Source organism: Triturus cristatus, chromosome 5_2, assembly GCF_964204655.1.
Source record: "Triturus cristatus chromosome 5_2, aTriCri1.1, whole genome shotgun sequence".
Taxonomy (NCBI): Eukaryota; Metazoa; Chordata; class Amphibia; order Caudata; family Salamandridae; genus Triturus; species Triturus cristatus.
Window position 1 is genome coordinate 353,744,441 of NC_140588.1, and position 17,681 is coordinate 353,762,121.

Here is a 17,681-nt window from a genome sequence, read left to right on the forward strand (position 1 = left end):
AGCGGCCTTGGGAACTAATACCACCGGACTGGCCCAGGGACTGTCCGAGGGCTCGATGACCCCGATCGTGAGCATCTTGGCCACTTCCTCCTGTATGCAGGCCCGTACCCGATCTGGTACGCGGTAGGCCCGGTGCCGGACAGGGGGACTGTCCCCGGTGTCTACGTCGTGCAAACACCAAGGGGTGACCCCGGGGGTGAGGGAGAACAGGGCAGCGAACTGCAGCAGGAGGTCCCGGCAGTCCTGGCGTTGCTCCGAAGTGAGGGCGTCAGAGAGCCGGACCCCATCCACGGAGCCGTCCTTCTCCTGAGTCTTTAAGAGATCCGGGAGGGGCTCGGAGTCTTCCTCTGTACCACTGTCTGTCGCCATCAGGAGGCTTAGTTCGGAGCGCACAAAGTGTGGTTTGAGCCGGTTGGTGTGGAGGACCCGCAGGGGGTTCCGGGTGGACCCCATGTCGATGAGGTAAGTGACGGGGCTTTTACGCTCGACCACTTTGAAGGGCCCCGTCCACTTGTCTTGCAGGGCACATGGTTCAGTGGGGGACATCACCCATACTTGCTGCCCAGGCTCGAATTCAACGGAGGAGGCATTGTGATCATACCACCTCTTCATGTCCTCCTGACTGGCCTCGAGGTTCGCCTTGGCCATCTCCCTGAAGCGCCGGGTCTGGTTTCGTAGGGCCAGGATGTATTTGAAGACGTCGGGAGGGGTCGTTAAGGGGGCCATCTCCCAACCTTCCTTGACTAGGCTGAGGGGCCCTCGCACAGGGTGCCCGTACAAGAGTTCGAAAGGGCTAAAGCCGAGGGACTTCTGGGGGACTTCTCGGTAGGCGAAGAGGAGGCACGGGAGCAGCACATCCCACTGGCGATGGAGAGGCTCTTCCAATCCCCCAATCATCCCCTTGAGAGTGCGGTTAAAACGCTCCACTAGTCCGTTCCCTTGGGGGTGATAGGGGGTCGTGAATCTGTAGGTGACCCCGCATTGTTGCCAGAGGGACTTCATGTATTTAGATATGAAATTCGTACCTCGGTCGCTGACGACTTCTCGGGGGAAGCCTACCCTGGAGAAGATCCCCATCAGGGCCCGGCCAACCACCGGAGCTGTCACTGTCCGTAGGGGCACCGCCTCGGGGTAGCGGGTGGCATGGTCCACTAGTACCAAGATGAACCTGTGTCCTTGTGCCGTGCGGGGGTCCAGAGGCCCCACAATGTCTATCCCCACCCTCTCGAACGGGGTGGTGACCACAGGGAAGGGTTGCAGAGGGGCCTTCAGCTTCCGACCACTCTTCCCGCTGGCTTGGCACGTGGGGCAAGATCGGCAGTGGTTCAGGACGTCATTCCTCATTTTTGGCCAGAAAAAGTGGGTCACCAGGCGACTGTATGTTTTGTCCTGGCCCAGGTGTCCAGCCAGGGGGACATCGTGGGCCAGGTTGAGCAGAAAGTCTCGGAAGCGGAGCGGTACCACCAGAACTCGACCGGCCCCCAGCTCGGCGATTCTTTGCTCGCTGTAGAGTAGGTCGTTGTCCCAGTAGACCCAGTGGGTTCCGGTGGTGTCCCCTGCGTTTTGGGTATCGGCTTGTTGGCGGAGTCCCTCGAGGGAGGGACAGGTCTTTTGTTCCTGGCGGAACTGTTCTTGGGTGGGCCCCCCCTCTTGACGCCACTGAGCCAGATCCGGAAGGTCCTGGTGTTGCGCGTCTGCTTCGATAGTCGGGTCCGGGAGGTCGGACTCGCCGTTGTCCTCGACGGGGGCAACCGGGGGCGGAGGTGCTGGCCATTCGGTTTCTTCTGATCGGGGGGTGGCACGGGCGGCCATGGATCGGGTGGTTATGCAGGCCCAGTCCGGGAGGCCCAGCATCCCCAGGTGCTCTCTTTTCTCGACGGTGGCCCACGGGGAACTCTCGAGGTCATTCCCCAGGAGGCAGTCCACGGGGGCATCGTCCCGGACCGTCACCTTCAGTAGGCCGGAGACCCCTCCCCATTCAAACGGGACGCAGGCCATCTTACACATACTCTCAGAGTTATCTGCCGAGCGGACGGGGCAGAGAATGTTCGGCAGGATCTGCTCGGGCTTCACCAGATGACAGCGGACGGCCGTCACGCTGGCGCCGGTGTCACGCAAGGCCTCGGCTCTCTGTCCATTAATGGTCACCCACTGACCGTATTTCCTGGTGTTGGCGGGTAGGGGAGCCCGCGGAACCATGTCTCTTCCCCCTAGGCATGCCAGGACCATGGCGGCCGGTTCCCACCCTTGCTGGGCCGGCTCGTACTCTTCGGGTCCCTCCGATGATTGTTCTTCCCCTAGGGCAGTGGCCGCTACCTGGCGGGGCTTGGGTGTTTGATTTAGCGGGCAGTTCGGGTCATTGGCGTAGTGGCCTAGTCGCTGGCACCGGTGGCACGTGACGTTGGCTCGGTACCCAGGCCGCAACGGGGGGTTGCCCCGGCCGGCCGGAGGCGGGGTGCTGGCCAAGGGTGTTGCTGGTAAGGCGTCTCTCCCTCGCCCCTGGCCCCCTCCTCCTCCCCGAGGACGGTGCTGGCCTTGGTTGCCTCTGTTCTGGTCGTGGGGCCCTCTCCGGCCCACTCGGGTGCTTTCCCACCGGTCAGCTTCGGCGGCGAGCTGCCGGGGGTCGGTCAGCTTACTGTCGAGTAGGTGCTGCCTGAGCTCGACGAAACAGTTGTTTGACAGGTGCTCCCATACCATAAGGTTGAAGAGTTGTTCGTAAGTGGTGACCTGACTTCCCTTGATCCAACCTTCGAATGCCCGGCTGAAATAGTTCACGTATTCTACCCAAGTTGTACCTGGGATCCTGGTGCAATCTCTGAACCTCTGGCGGTACATCTCGGGCGTGAGGCCGTAGCGGGTGAGGAGGGCAGCCTTCATGTGGTCGTAGGACGACATTTGGTGATCGGGGAGCTGCAGCAGGGCATCGCGACCCTCGTTGATAAATCTCCCCCAAAGTCCGGCTCCCCAATCACTCCGGTCGATCCGGTGGGAGGTCATTGCGATCTCATAGGCTTTAAACCACTGTTGTATGTCGTCTTCTCGGACATATTCGCGGACAACATCCTTGGGGATGTGAACTTTTTTCTCACTTGGCCCCGGGGTGTGTGGTCGCTCAGGCACCCCCAGTTCCTTATTCTGTTTGCGTAGTTCTATTTCCGCTAGTCGGCGCTCGTGCTCGAGCGTTATTTTTTTCTCTTCCAGCTCTCTCTGTCTCTGCTTTTCTTCTCGTTCCTCTCGAAGCCGCATATGCTCGAGGTTGAGTTTCTGTTCAGCTAACTTGAGTTCCCCATCCATCTTGAGTCGTGCCATCTCCAACTCGTGTAATCTGACTCTGTCTCTTTCTCGGATCTCCTCTTGCGGGAGGCCCGTTCCCCGCTCCTCGGGAGCCGTGGCGTTCCCCTCTGGTGTGATGCTGGTTTGGTCTGGTGTGACGCTGCTTTGGTCGGAGGGTCCTGTGACCCCCGTTTCTGTCCATGACTCCAGAGCGCGCTTCAGATCATCCTTGGTACTCAGGCCGGTGGTAGCAATGCCAAGTTCTATGCAAAATTGTCTCAGTTCGCGGTGGTTGTATTCTTCTAATTTCTCCATTTGGAATTTCTCGGTGGAGCTGCTATCTTTGGTCGACATCGTGCTTATGTCGTGGGGTGAGCTACTTTCTGTACGATTACGCGTTGATTCGGATCGCGCCGCTGGCCACCAATGTTAGAAAAGGTAGACGGACCGGGAGGGCCGGCCGGGGTCAGGGGGAGAGGTCTCCGGGGAGAGCCGTCTCCAGCGATCGTACAGACAAGTAACTTCCCCCCCACAGACAGATATCACACACGGATAAGGTTCAGTGTTCTTTATAGGTACTTAGTTATGATACGGTAGAATGGTACAAGGAGGTCTGGACGCAGGGGTCCCCTCGATTAGAGTCTCGTAAGGTAGGGAAGGGGGTAGCGGGTCAGTCTATTTACCAATCAGGTAGTTCGGATGAGATGAGGATGAGCTCACAATCCTCGAGCTTGGTGGTTAGGTGGTACGGTCCGCGGCAGCGCCAGCAGGTCCCGGTAAGGATGGTCGATACAACGGGCCGCGGCAGCGCCAGCAGGTCCCCGGAAGATGTACGGTCCGCGGCAGCGCCAGCAGGTCCCGGTGAGGATGGTCGTTACAACGGGCCGCGGCAGCGCCAGCAGGTCCCAGGAAGATGACGGTCCGCGGCAGCGCCAGCAGGTCCCGGTGAGGATGGTCGTTACAACGGGCCGCGGCGGCGCCAGCAGGTCCCAGGAAGATGAAGGTTGCAGAAGGCCGCGGCAGCGCCAGCAGGCAGGACGATGGTTCACAAGAGCGGGCTACGGCAGCGCCAGTAGACCGTCAGGGTTGAGTTCACTCGGTGTCTCTCGACTCCGGGATACAACTGCCTTCCTGCTCCGGAGCTGCCTCAGTTATAGGGCTGGTGCCCTTTGATGTCCGGACCCTCGCACTTGGAGGTCGGAGGGTCCGGGATGAAGGTGTCCAGACACCCAGCAGGGGGTGGAGCCAGCGCCTGGGGGAGCTGGAGGCGATCGGCACCTGGCGGGGGAAGAGCTCTTGACACTTCGTTCTCCCATTGACCTGCCAAGTGGTCCGCTCACCTCCTGGGTGGATGGTGGTGCCGGGATGTCGGGGCCGGCCAGGCCCGGGGTTAGGGTCGAGGTGAGGCCACGCGGCCGCGTGGTGCAGGGCCCAAGATGGCGGCTTGACCCGGCCGGGGAAGCCGGTGGGGCTGGACCCCGTGATGAGTAGGGGTCCGAGGGCAGAGGGTCCGTCGGGAGACGGAGGACAGGGGCTTGTCACGGGGGTATGCCTGGTGGGCCGGAGCTCGGGCCCTGTCGTGCGGGGAGGGAGCAAGCCCTCTGTGTGGCCTGTCCAACAGCATGTCTGTTACTGACGAACATATACCTTTAAATACATTTTGTACAATGCAAGGATCTAACTCACATAAAAACAAGCTAGGATAGAACCCGTTTCCTCTATGATTACTTTTTGTGTAAAAACATCTTGGTCAATCTTATCCCATTTTATTCTTAAACTTTTGCTCCTGAAATACCCTATCCCACAAGCTTTTTTTTATGATCCCCTAGATTTCAGATTTAGGTTCCAGGAAGCAACAGGAGGATTTTGATCACTAGAACATGTACTAATAATTTTAAAATCCTTAAGCAAAAGGGAGAGCTCAGTAAAAATCATAATGAATCATAATGAAGCCAATTGTAAATCACGTCTTGTAAAACTTGTAAAAAATAAATTATATTCCAACATAAGGCTATAAACAATACGTTTGAAACGACAAGCCGACAGACCACCGAACTCACAAGTAGAAACATTAAAACCCCCCACCCAAATTAAGAAAACAATGTCATTCCTTTTCAGCTAGAAATGTTCTAAAAACCCTCCAAATTGATTTATCACATTGCTGATGCTGTGGTTGAAAATATTATAATAGAAATTAATCAGCAATGCACCAAATTATTCAGAGAAGCAGAGTGATGTAGCCAAGAAGTGTGATGAGAACCAAATTTCTGTTACTTGCAGTATAGGAATTTTAACAGATAGAAATGTACCCAGACTCCCCCCCCCCGCCCCCCTTAGCCCTACCAGCAACTGAAGAAGTGGCTTGCTGGTTAAAAACATAAAAACCAACAATATAAAATTTCTCATTCATCCAAGTTTCTTGGCAACATATAATGTCAAAACCACAAACGAATGGCAGCCAGTCAGCATTTGTGATTTTAGTAAATGCACCCACAATATTCCATGCAACAAGACTGAGGGCCCCCACAGGATATACATGCCCTTTGGTCCTAAGGCAACTCTGTTGTAATCATGGTTAAATGTGTATCTCTAAGTAAAATATCAGCATTATTTTCTAATTGGAGGGTGCACTGAACAGTCTTTGCAGAGGAAAACAGTGATTCATTAGCATTCAACATTTCAAGCGGCTCAAAACGGTTCCTAATAGGAACTTTATAACAATCCTCAGTTCCAGCTTGTGTCCTTCGGTACAACACAGAATTTGTGCAAAGATGTATTAATGGAGGGTTAGGTCTTTAAAAGAAACCAAAGGTTATGCCTGAATTCCATTCTGTTTTTGGCCAAGTAACTAAGGCAGTGGAGTAAATGTTTCAGAAGCATTGAGTCTCTAAAATGTATCATGCCACAATCCCATTTTAGTTTCTTGCTAATTGGACCAACCCATCCAACTCATTGGGTTAGGAGGATCTCTTTATGCAGTTCATTAAGATATCCCGCTTTGGTCCTTAACCAGTGAACAGTCTTGGATTTTAACACCAATCCATCCTCATTTGACTCAATGGTTAACAGCGGCACATCCTCGAGCACAATTACATAGGGGATACAATTCGGCGGTAACTGCTGAGTGTCTTCACAAGTAAAATAACTTGAGTTTTCTACCCCTATCTTTCAAGAAATCACTGTACTGTGTGCAATTAATTCTTTGGTCCCTCTTAACGACTGTTTGTAATGAAGTGGCAGGAATCTTCCGTGTTATGTTTCTCCCAGTGTTGTGTGCATCCAGGCTGCCAGTTGTAATTACAGGGTCTTTAGCCTCTGGTTGGTTAAGCCTACCGGGATCATGAATGCCATTGGAGTTATTAGTTGAAGGGAATAAATTAGCTTGAACAAGGGACTGCTTTACCAAATCCACAATCTTGACTTCTTTTTTTTTTTAGCGAGGTGTAGAGACAATGTTGAAAGAAGAAAAACAAAGAAAAAAAAGATTATCCAAGATAATCAAAACATTAGCAATAAAACAAAAAGCACAGAGTGAGCAACAGATGAGCAAGAAATAATACAAGACTTAAGAAGAGCGAATTATAGTCAGCTTTTGAATAAACAATATAAATGTTAATACAGCGACATCCTAGGAACATCCACCATCAGTCTGATGACATACCATACTAATGCTCAAAATATTTCCAAATACGACTGAATCTTAGCATTGAATGAGTAGATCGAGTTTTAGCAAGTGCACGTTCTCTTTCGTAGATATCCTTCATGAGGGCCACCCAATCGAATAGTGAAGGAGAGTTAGGGCTAATCCACTCTCTCTCGATACAGAGACGGGCAGTTACTAATAAAATGGATATAAAGCACCCCATATAAGGGTCATCACACAACTTAAACCCCAGCATAATCTCTTTAACGGTAAAAGTTGAATCAAGACCTTTTTCCAGAAATCTGATAGCGTAGGACATAGATAAAACATGTGAAGAATATCGGCTGCCCTTTGGCCACACTTAGCATGTTCTATCAGTACCCCCACTACCAGATGCCTATGATGATTGCTGTCACTTAACTGTTTCATCCGGAGTATAATATAACATGCAGAATTGTTGCAGCTTCAGATTAATAGAGTGTACAGAGTTATTTAATTTATCTAAGGCCAACGTAATTTCAGATACATCTGTAACCATATTAAGTGTCCGACTCCATTTATTCGCTAATTCACTAAGATCAGCACTGCTAGCGCAGTGTAGATGTGTATACATTGAGCTAATTCTGGCTTTAAAAGTGAGTGCATTGATTGTCGTTTGAGAAAATAATCTCTAAATTGTAATTATTTAAAAAATGACTGGTATGGAAGATCAAAACATTGTTGCAGCGATGTGTAAGTAGAAAACCAAAGAGGTCATATAGCTGTCCCAGTCTTTCAATGCCATGTCAAGCCCAATTACAAGCAACTGAGTTATGAAATACACTTGGGAGAGATTGATTATTCCATAACTTAAAATGCTCATGGCTGGTAAGGTCCTCCAAGGTAAGTGAAAAGTGATTGAGAATTTCATTCCATAGACGAACGATGTCCCCTATAGTTTTAAAACGGACTCTTTTATAATAATTAGGATCATTGACCCTATACAAAAACATACAGCTATCTGTACCTAATGCTAAGACGAGCCCATGGTATGGCAGTTTATCAGTTAGTAAACTTTGTATGCGCCCTATAAATGCCACCCAGAAATAAAGTTTAAAATCAGGAAGTTGCAGACCGCCAAACTTATAAGAGAACTTAAGGGATTTTATCGAGCGGCGTGCTTGCTTATATCCCCAAATAAAACTGCTGATTGCGCCCTTTAATTTGTGAAAGAAGTCATTAGGAACCCGTATAGGAATAGCCCAAAACAGATATAAGAATTTAGGTAAGATTGTCATTTTGATTTTATTAATCCGACTGATGAGAGTTATTGGGAGCTTATTCCAATTCTTAAACTGCTTGATTACTGTCTGAAGTAATGTTTCATAGTTAAGTTTCTATGTTTGATCCACATTTGTAGTAATCCTAACGCCTAGATTGGCTACAACAGTGCAAACACCCATGATAGATGTAGTAGATTCTAAGTTGTGTAATACTTGAGTTTATATCCCGAAAAACACCCAAAGGCTTTGGCTTCTTCCTGAATAATACTGATTGTAGTTCCTGGGTCTGATGTAAAAACCGCGATATCATCCACGTAGACAATAGCTTTGAGTTGATACATACCATTACTAAATGGAATAATATTAGAATTCTGATTTAAAGTTTGAATAAACGGCTCAATATAGAGAGCGAAGAGCAAAGGGGACAGTGGGCAGCCCTGCCTTGTGCCCCGTTGTATTGAGCATGTAGCAGAGTATGAGTTAGCATATATTAGTTTAGTCTGTGGGTTGATGTATTATGCCCGAATCCAGTTAATAAATCGGTCTGGTATATCTTTGTTGCTCAGTATCTGCCACAGTGCATCCCACACCACCCGGTCGAATGCTTTTTCAGCATCTAAGAGGATCATCCCCATATTCCTAGAAGTTTTGTTGGCAGCATCAAAAGCAGTTATGGCTGTATTGACGTGTGCGGTAGTATCCCTGCCTGTAATAAATCCATGTTGGTGTTCGGATACCAGACCAGGAATATACGATGCCAGGCGATTAGCCAGCACTTTAGTGAATATTTTGACATAGGTATTAATAAGGGATCTTGGACGATAAGACCCACAGTCGTCAGCACTGTTTTCTTTCTTTAAAAAAACAACAATATTTGTCATGTCCCAGGACTTAGGAGCTTGCTTGTAATTGCCAATCTGATGCATGACCACCTGGAACAGTGGAAGAATTAAAGTTTTTAAAAACTTTATAAAATTCTAAGGGTAGAGCATCGTCCCCAGCTGCCTTGCCCGAAGGCAATGCTGCTATAGCAGTTATAATTTCCTCCTCTGTTATATCCAGCTGGAGATAATCCACAGCCTCTGAAATCAGAAAATGAGGATTCGATGATTGTAGATATTCTTCAGCCAACATTGGCTCGGGATTGTCAGACAAAGCATACAGCTCCGAGTAGAACTGATAACATTGTTCTAAGATTGAATTAGTCAAGCTGTATGATCGACCATCTCTACCCTTGATTGAATCGATCCGGGTTCTAACTTTCTTGTCTGCAACCTGTTAAGCCAGTAGCCAACCTGATCCCCATATTCATATTGATTCAATCGATTTTTATTATAGACAGCTGCAGCTTTCTCTTGAAACTGCCGGGTCATGAGCGCCCTTGAATTTACTAGTGCAGAATATATCGCTTCACTATTTGACCCATTCCAGATAATCTCCTGAGCGTGTGCTACCTCCAGTTTTGTTAAAGTATTAAAGAGCTTGCTCACCCGCCTTTGATTGGCCTTATTCGAATAATAAATGTATTGCTGAGTAGACCCCCGTATGTAAGCTTTCATCATCTCCCATACAATGAAGGGAGAGGCAGTATTCATATTGTATTGTAAGAAATCAGTAAGGACCCCTTAAATATGTGTAATATATTGTGAATCAGACAGCAGATACCTTGAAAATGAAAAAGGGCAATTGCTCCTGTCCTCAACAAAAGGCTGCAAACAAATCAAAAGCGGGTTGTGATCAGATGTTATCCGTGGACAGACCTCTACATGTGACTTTTCTAAAAGACAGCTAATCACAAAAATTAAATCAATTCTAGAGTAATGTCAATGCGGTCTAGAGTAGTACGTGAAACCGGGCATAGCGGGGTGGAATGCACGCCATAAGTCGGTCAGCCCATGGAGCCGAGCCAATTCAAGAATCGCATTTCGGACCATGCTCCTTCTTGGAAATGCAAGCCGGTTTGTTGAATCAGTAGAATCGTTTATGGTGCAATTAAAGTCACCCAAAATAATGATTTCCCCCTGCCAATCTAGCAGCTCCAACATTTGCTTATCAAAAAGAGTAGGATCATCCTAATTTGGCCCATACAATGTGCAAAAGGCTAGATTTTTAATGTTGATTTCAAGTTGTATGATGACCCATCTGCCACCTGGGTCAGAAGCTTTTTTCAAGTTTTTTACAAACAAAATGCTTGTCCTTAAGAATTGCTACGCCTCTGATTGCTACACGTTGCGAGTTACATTCTAACATCTCTAAACCGAGCTGTTTGATCAAGCTTCTGTCTTTATATGCCAAATGTGTCCCTACTAAAACAACCAAATGTGGCTTATATATCTTGAGCTCTTCCCTGACCAGACGTTGTTTATTAGATTAGTTTAGCCCTGCCATATTCCAACGTATGCATCTAATTGTGCCCATTGTATAACCTATAACAGTTCGGGTTCACACCATTTCTCTCCTTGGAGAATTGCAAAGGTAATTTTAGAGAGCAACAACCTTTTAAGTATTTGCATAAAAAACATAAACAAATTATTCTTGCCAATGCAGGTTTTGTGACCTATATCCATAATCAATGCTAGTTTAATCTGTATCCCCATGACTTACAATCCCATAACCAATGCTTATCAATACGCCACCCCTCGGTCAGCTGAAATCCCCCTCGACCACCCCCTAAACCATGGCAGGTTACCCACCCCCCCACCCCGTGTCCTAGAAAAGGAATCATCCCCACTAACCTGGTGTCGATCAATGACAGCATAAAGGAGCAGAACCGTCCAAAGACCCTCCCGGCATTGGCTAATAATGCAGCACTTGTGCAAACAAGTATGGGAAAAATAGGTAACGAAAAAAGAAGAAAAGAAGAGGAGCTCGAAAAGTAGAAAAGAAACGACAACCCCCCTATATTTGTAACGATTCTGGGCGGCCTTGCTTCAGATGGCCCAAAAACATCGAGGGCCATATGTAGGTAGCATCACATTTACCGATTCATAAATACCGAATTTTACCGATTCGGTGTTTATGAATCGGTAAATGTGATGTAGGTAATAATTCGTTAAATTTTACCGAATCGGAAAAATTCGGTAATTATGAATCGGTATTTACCGATTCGGTAATGAGGCATACCTTCCCATTGATTCCTATGGGCCTGGAGGTCCATAGGAATTAATGGGAAGGTATGCCTCATTACCGATTCGGTAAATACCGATTCGGTAATGGGGGGAGCATATTCAAGGGTGGCAGGGTGTCACATTGACACCCTGTTGCACCTCTGAATCTTGCATGTGTGCACATGTGGCGCACATACATGCCCTAAGGGCATGTATGTCTGCCACATGGCACTCTTAAATCTGCAAAATATTACTTTGTGCAAGGTATTCGTTATTTATCACCAACCTGTATTTGGTGGTAAATAACGAATTCTTAATACTAATTTTCACTCTTGAGAGTGCTCCCTACATATGATTTCAGGATTCGGTATTTACCGAATCGGTATTTTACCGATTTCTTAATTTCCGATTCGGTAAATACCGAATCCAGAAAATCAGCCCCCTACATCGCAAATGCCTAAATACCGGTCGGTAACGGGATATTTACCGAATTTCGGCTGTTACCGACCGGTATTTGGCTTCCTACATGAGGCCCCAAGTATTTTAAGATCATGTTCTTATTTAAAGATTTTGTTGCAGTTTAGCAAGCGCCAGTTTTGCCTCTTGGTCAATATAATAAATCTGTGACCTGCCATCTTTAATAACCTTCAATCGGGCAGGTTTTTGCAGATAGACCAGTGCGCCAAGAGCCTTCCAAGAGTCGATAAGTTGCCTCATCCTCCACCTTTTATCCATCGTGATTATACATAGAGAAAATCTTGCTATTATGGAAAAGGAATCGACTAAAACTGGTGTAGTAGGTCAGGCTTTGATTGCAATACCCTGATGTAGTAAGAAGTTGCCAACATATATGAGTATTGGTCGTGGTCGACGTGGGCCAGACTGATCTGCTTGGTTGAGGAAAACTGGTTACCTATGAGCTCTTTGTATTTGGGAATCCCAGTCCCAGTCTGCTAAATCAGGAAAGGCCTTCTGAAATGTTTGTACGATAAATAGTCATGGGTCCGAGCCTTCTCTGCCTCCCGGGATCCCAAATATTCACAAATTGTTCCGGCGTTGGCGGTTCTCTAGATCTTCAACTTTCCCCTGTAAAGCATTGAGTTGCATATCATGTTCTTGTAGCAGTTTAGTAGAGTGTGTCACTGCATCTTCATTATCAGATAGCCGTTGCTGTAGAGTAGGTATTTCAGTTGCAAGTTCTGCAACCTTACCAGTTACTGCTAACAATGATTGCTGTTTGATGGCATTATCAGCCCTAAGTTGTGTATGATATTCCTGTGCCTCAGATCTTTGCGCTGATAACGCCTGCATAATTGAAGCTAATGAAGGCTCTGGTGTTACTGTTGGCATTGATAGATCTCTGGATGAATTAGCGACAGGTGTAGCGCTGGATAGTGCGGGAGATTCAACAGTATCAGAGCCCCTGGTCATGCTAGCACACTTGGGCAAGTGATCAGTTACAGAAAGAGCGATGGGAGCAGGCTGACGAGTTATGATAGGCGGATTTTGCACTAGTCCAGATAGCCTCGAAGCAATCGCCTTAACTTCCCCTTTAAAAGTAACCCACTTACGTAGAGGACTATCCTGAGTGTTTGATTTAGCTTTGGAAGTGGTTGTAATTTTGCCTTGCTGTTGATAGGTAGAAGTATCTTTGTTAGATACACCATCCTTGCAACCAGCCCTTGCCGATTTAACGAGCTTAAGATTGCGCTTTTTCCTCTTTACAGACTGAAGCTGAAAATTGGTGATCTCCTCCAATGAGTGACCAGGTGAGTCATCGACGTTCCTTGGTGATAAAGAAAGCAATGATGTATCAGCTGGTAAATCCACACTTACACCATTCTGTGAGGAGTTTATCAAGTTAAGCAGTTCAGCTATATCTATCACTGCTGTCACATGTGACTGCGGAAATGCAAGTATGTCCATATTTCCCATTGCCAGAGCTACAAAGGCAGTTGAGAGAGCACTAGAGATTGCATTTATAGATTGCAAGTTTTTTTGCGTGATTCGCTATCGTTAAGTAACGAAGTTGAGGGGCCGGTCAACTCGCCAGTTTTATCGCCGGTTATGTCATTGGCATTACCCCCATTACTATTATCAGTTGCATGTGGAACAATCAACGATAAGCCTGTTGCAAGTCCGCTGTCAAATTATAAATCAGGAACTGCTCCCTAGCCAGCCGCACCTCCCAGAGTATCTGCCGACTCCATTCCCCGCTCCACAATACTCACTGTATTCACAGCGCTTGCTGCCAGCGTAGTATCCGACGAGCCCACAGGTAATCCTGCTAGCATACATTGTACAGCCTCCATGACGATCTCTGTCATGGCAGGTTTAGAGGCAGTAGCGAGGAGATCAACCACCTGTAGCAGGATTAGCCAAGCCAGTTGCAGCGGAGTTTCGGGTTAGTCGTCCAACCCGCTGTGAATTCACCTTCGTGGGGGCCATTAGTTGTCGACCGGATCGAAGGCAAGCTGTTAGACCAATCCAGTAGAACACAGATCGTCGTTGTCTGAGCCGTCAATGCACAGAGCTCCGGGGATCTCCAGAGAGAAAGAAGCACTGGGCGTCCCGTCGGAACACGAAAAGTAAGCACTTCCCGTCCGATGCTTTCAGAGAGAAGCCGGAGATTGAGTACCGAAGTCTTTAAAAGTAGCTTGTTGCTTAATTAAACCTAAAGGTTTATCCGCCGATTATCCACCGGATTGCCCTGCGTTCAGCAAGTTACAAATTCATCAAAGATAGCCATCCATCTGGAGCTCTCGTTGGATGCTGCTTCTCCCAGCGGAGTCAATCCGCCATCTTCCCTTTCCTCAATCCCTCAAAATCTTGACTTCTATTTCAGTGCAAAAATCAGTCATTAAAGATTCTGTTTTCAAAAAAACAAAAGTGGGTACAAAGTTCTAAAACACAATTTTGGATGAGCATTCTTACCCCATTTCTGTTGTGAGGTTGTTAACTTCTTAATTAATGTAGCATTACTCTCCTTTCTCTTCTTTTTTTAAACGAGGCGGGCTTGATAAAATCGAGATTTTCCAGGATCATTCTCATTATCCAATGCAGTAGAAATAGTAGAGGGTCTGGATTCAATAAATGAATTGACTCCCTGCTTTTCACCATATTTTATACTTTCACCTCCCCGCTGAGAAAACTCCTCCAAATTAGCTACTATTATTCATGGTTTGCCGGGTGGGGTTTTGCGATTGCCTAAGTGCAGCATCAATCCTTTCCTCTACATTTACAAATTCAGGTGCATCTCATGCTTGTCTCGTGCTGCGGATATATAGAGCTGGTTAAATGTACCCGCTCAGCATTCCAGGTAAAGCCCCACCTCTTAGATCAGTAGTAATCTGGGACACAGAGCCCTAGCCCCCTGGCATAAACTGGGTTAGAGTCCCGCGTTGCGGGTATGGAGGGCTGGTTAAATGCACCTGCTCGGCACTCCAGGTAAAGCCCCACCTGCTAGGCCAGCAGTAATCTGGGACACAGAATCCTTGTCCCCTGGCTTTCCACCAGGTTCGGGTACAACACTGGGGGTGTGGAGGGCTGGTTAAATGAGGCCTCTCTGTGCTCTAGGTAAAGTCCCACCTCCTAAGCCAGCAGTAAATAGGGACACAGAGTCCACCAGCTTTGAGTCCCATTTTAGTATGTAAGTAGCCCGAATTGTGATTCGGTAATACATTACTGACTACATACTGATTGGGTTTTTGAGAGCACCATGTTCAGGGCATCACTTCAAAATACCAAATTGCAGTGGGATGCATTAATGTTTTCAACCAAAACCAGGTTGCAAAACATCAATATTTTACTGACTACTAAAACTTAGTGGTAAGACTTCGCAAACAGGAAGGGGTCCACAAGTGACTCCTTCCCCTTTTTGAATGTTGAAAAAAATGTCAGTAAGAGTTGATGCTCAATTTGCGACCCTTTTTACCATATACATCTGGCCTTAAATGTTCTCTATGGAAGAGCAGGATGAAGAAAAGGAGGACAACGAGGAACATGAGGAGCTGGACAACACTAAGCATGGCACTGGAGTTTTGCCTATCAGTGAAAATGTGAAAACCTTTTGGATAATGTTACTTTCCATATTAATAGGGGGAGACCTGAGGAATTATATACTGATTCTATGTGGGGAAGGATCATTGCAATACATGCTTTACATACTGCGGTGAAATGTGAAGAATGACATAGCAGGTCTTAGTTTGCATACTAGGGGAGTGGGATATCACGTCAGGATATGTATCCTGATGGATAATTCTTCTATATAACTGCAGCAGTTTTTAGGTCTCGCCTGACCCAGCACATGCGCTGGTCTGGCGAGACTTATTGAGAGGGCTCCAAAAAGTGCTACCAGGCCAGCCTAGAGCTACAGTGCATGTGCGCGGGCTCGTGCGCCCGCTTTACCGCGATTACTTTCACTTTCGCGGCCGCACGGCCGCTTGGCATAGCCAATAGGTTTCGCTTTTGGGACCTTATAAGTATTTAGTTATGCAACTGTTGAATAGCTAAACACTTATAAGGTCCCAAAGGCGAGACCTATTGGCTATGCCAATGCTTGTTATTAATTGTTTCTATCTCAAACAGATCAAACGCCACCAAAACCACAGCGACAAATGTTTCTGCGCAGTAGAAATCCTTTAGGAAAGATTGAATGGTCACCTCTCTGTTGCATATTGCTGTATTTTGGTGTCAAACTTATTCTAATGAGGCAAAAACTTTGCGCAAATACTGTTAACGTGTACAATTGCTGAGATAATTGGGTAGTACTATCACAAAATGTGCCGCTATGCTATGTTTCGTTTTCTTGCCTCAGAATTTAGTCAGCCCTGCCACATAATTTGGTCCTCCATAGCTTAGAGTACCTAACCTGTAGTTGTCCTAGTATTCTGAGCGACAACCCGGCCCTGCCTAACAAGCCTGGCTATGTTTTTCACGATTGTCTATATCATAAAATGGATGCTCTGTATGTTTAAATTGACATGAATGTTTAAATATTTCCTTCAAAGCAACTGTTTTTAAGCACATGCAACTCACTCACTAAGCATCCTCAGTATGTAAATACTGTAAACTCAAAGGGCCTGACGTAGGACTGCCATACTCCCAGTGGCGGGCCCACCACCACCACCACACTGCGGCACCATGCACCACATTCTGAATGTGACGGTTGGACCACCACAGGACAGGCACCTCCACCGGGTTCCAGGAAGCTGCGACGTGGCTGTCTGAGGCAGGAATATGCTGGTGGTGCCACAGAAGCGGCACCACCAAGCATATTCCGAGTTGCCAAACCACCACTCTTTCCATGGCGGTGAACCCACCATAAAAAGAGTGGCGGTCAGGCAATTAAGGGGACACGAATAGGACCCCCTGCCACCTCTGGGCTAGGGGTGCATGCAGGGGGGCACTACATAGAATTGCACCCCCAGATCCTGCACAGTGTGGAATGTATGCCACACCGTGCAGGAAGGTGCAGTCAGCTCTCTGACAGTGGCAGTCTGCATGTTAGGCTCTTCTATTAGCCTGGCAGATCACTGCTGTCAGACCGCCGCAGCACCGCCTGCCAGACCTGGATTTTACTCCCGATATGGCGGGCAGCAGCCCCAGGTCTTTGGCGGTCCTACAGCGGACGGCACATTGCACCATCTGCTGTAGGACCGCCAAAGTCGTTATCAGACCCAAAGTCTTTGCATGCTTTATGGCACAAATGTTGCGTGTTACTTAGATTTATAATATGTTAATTAACTGAACTATCTTTGCCTGGGGGACAGGAACATCTTAAGGATTTTGGGGACCCAGGGCCAAAAGTATTTCGGGGACCCCTGTTTGGAACAGCTTTGAATTTATGATCCAGTTTCAGCTCTTTCATGCCCTCCTTGGCCATGTCACTGGCTGAGCACAGACACACTGGTCCAAATTCTAAATGTGATTACATCAAATATTTAGGGATAGTAAGGTGTGTTTTCAATATTGTAACACAGCAATAGCTCGCTAATTTTACTACAAATATTCTCTGTAAAATATGAATATGTGAGGTCTTGTTTTGATCTAAAAGAATGAAACACAAACGCAACATTTCTGTGCAAAACGTCTGTACTAGACTCTCACACATCACTCACATTTAAAATAAATTAAAGGAAAAAGGTATTTGAAACAATCTGTTTAAGAATTATTCAAGATCATCAGGGCAAGACTGTCTCCAGAACAGAGCTGGATGTATTAGGGGACCCTTGAAATGCTGGGGCACTTTGCACATGCAATAAAACGACTCTGCTGGAGGAAGTAGACGGTGGGAATGGAATGGAAATAGAGACTGTGTTTTGGATGGGAATGGACATAGGCAGCTTCCAATGAAATGTTGAAAGGTGAGTTATAGATTGTACGCCCCAGTTTTCT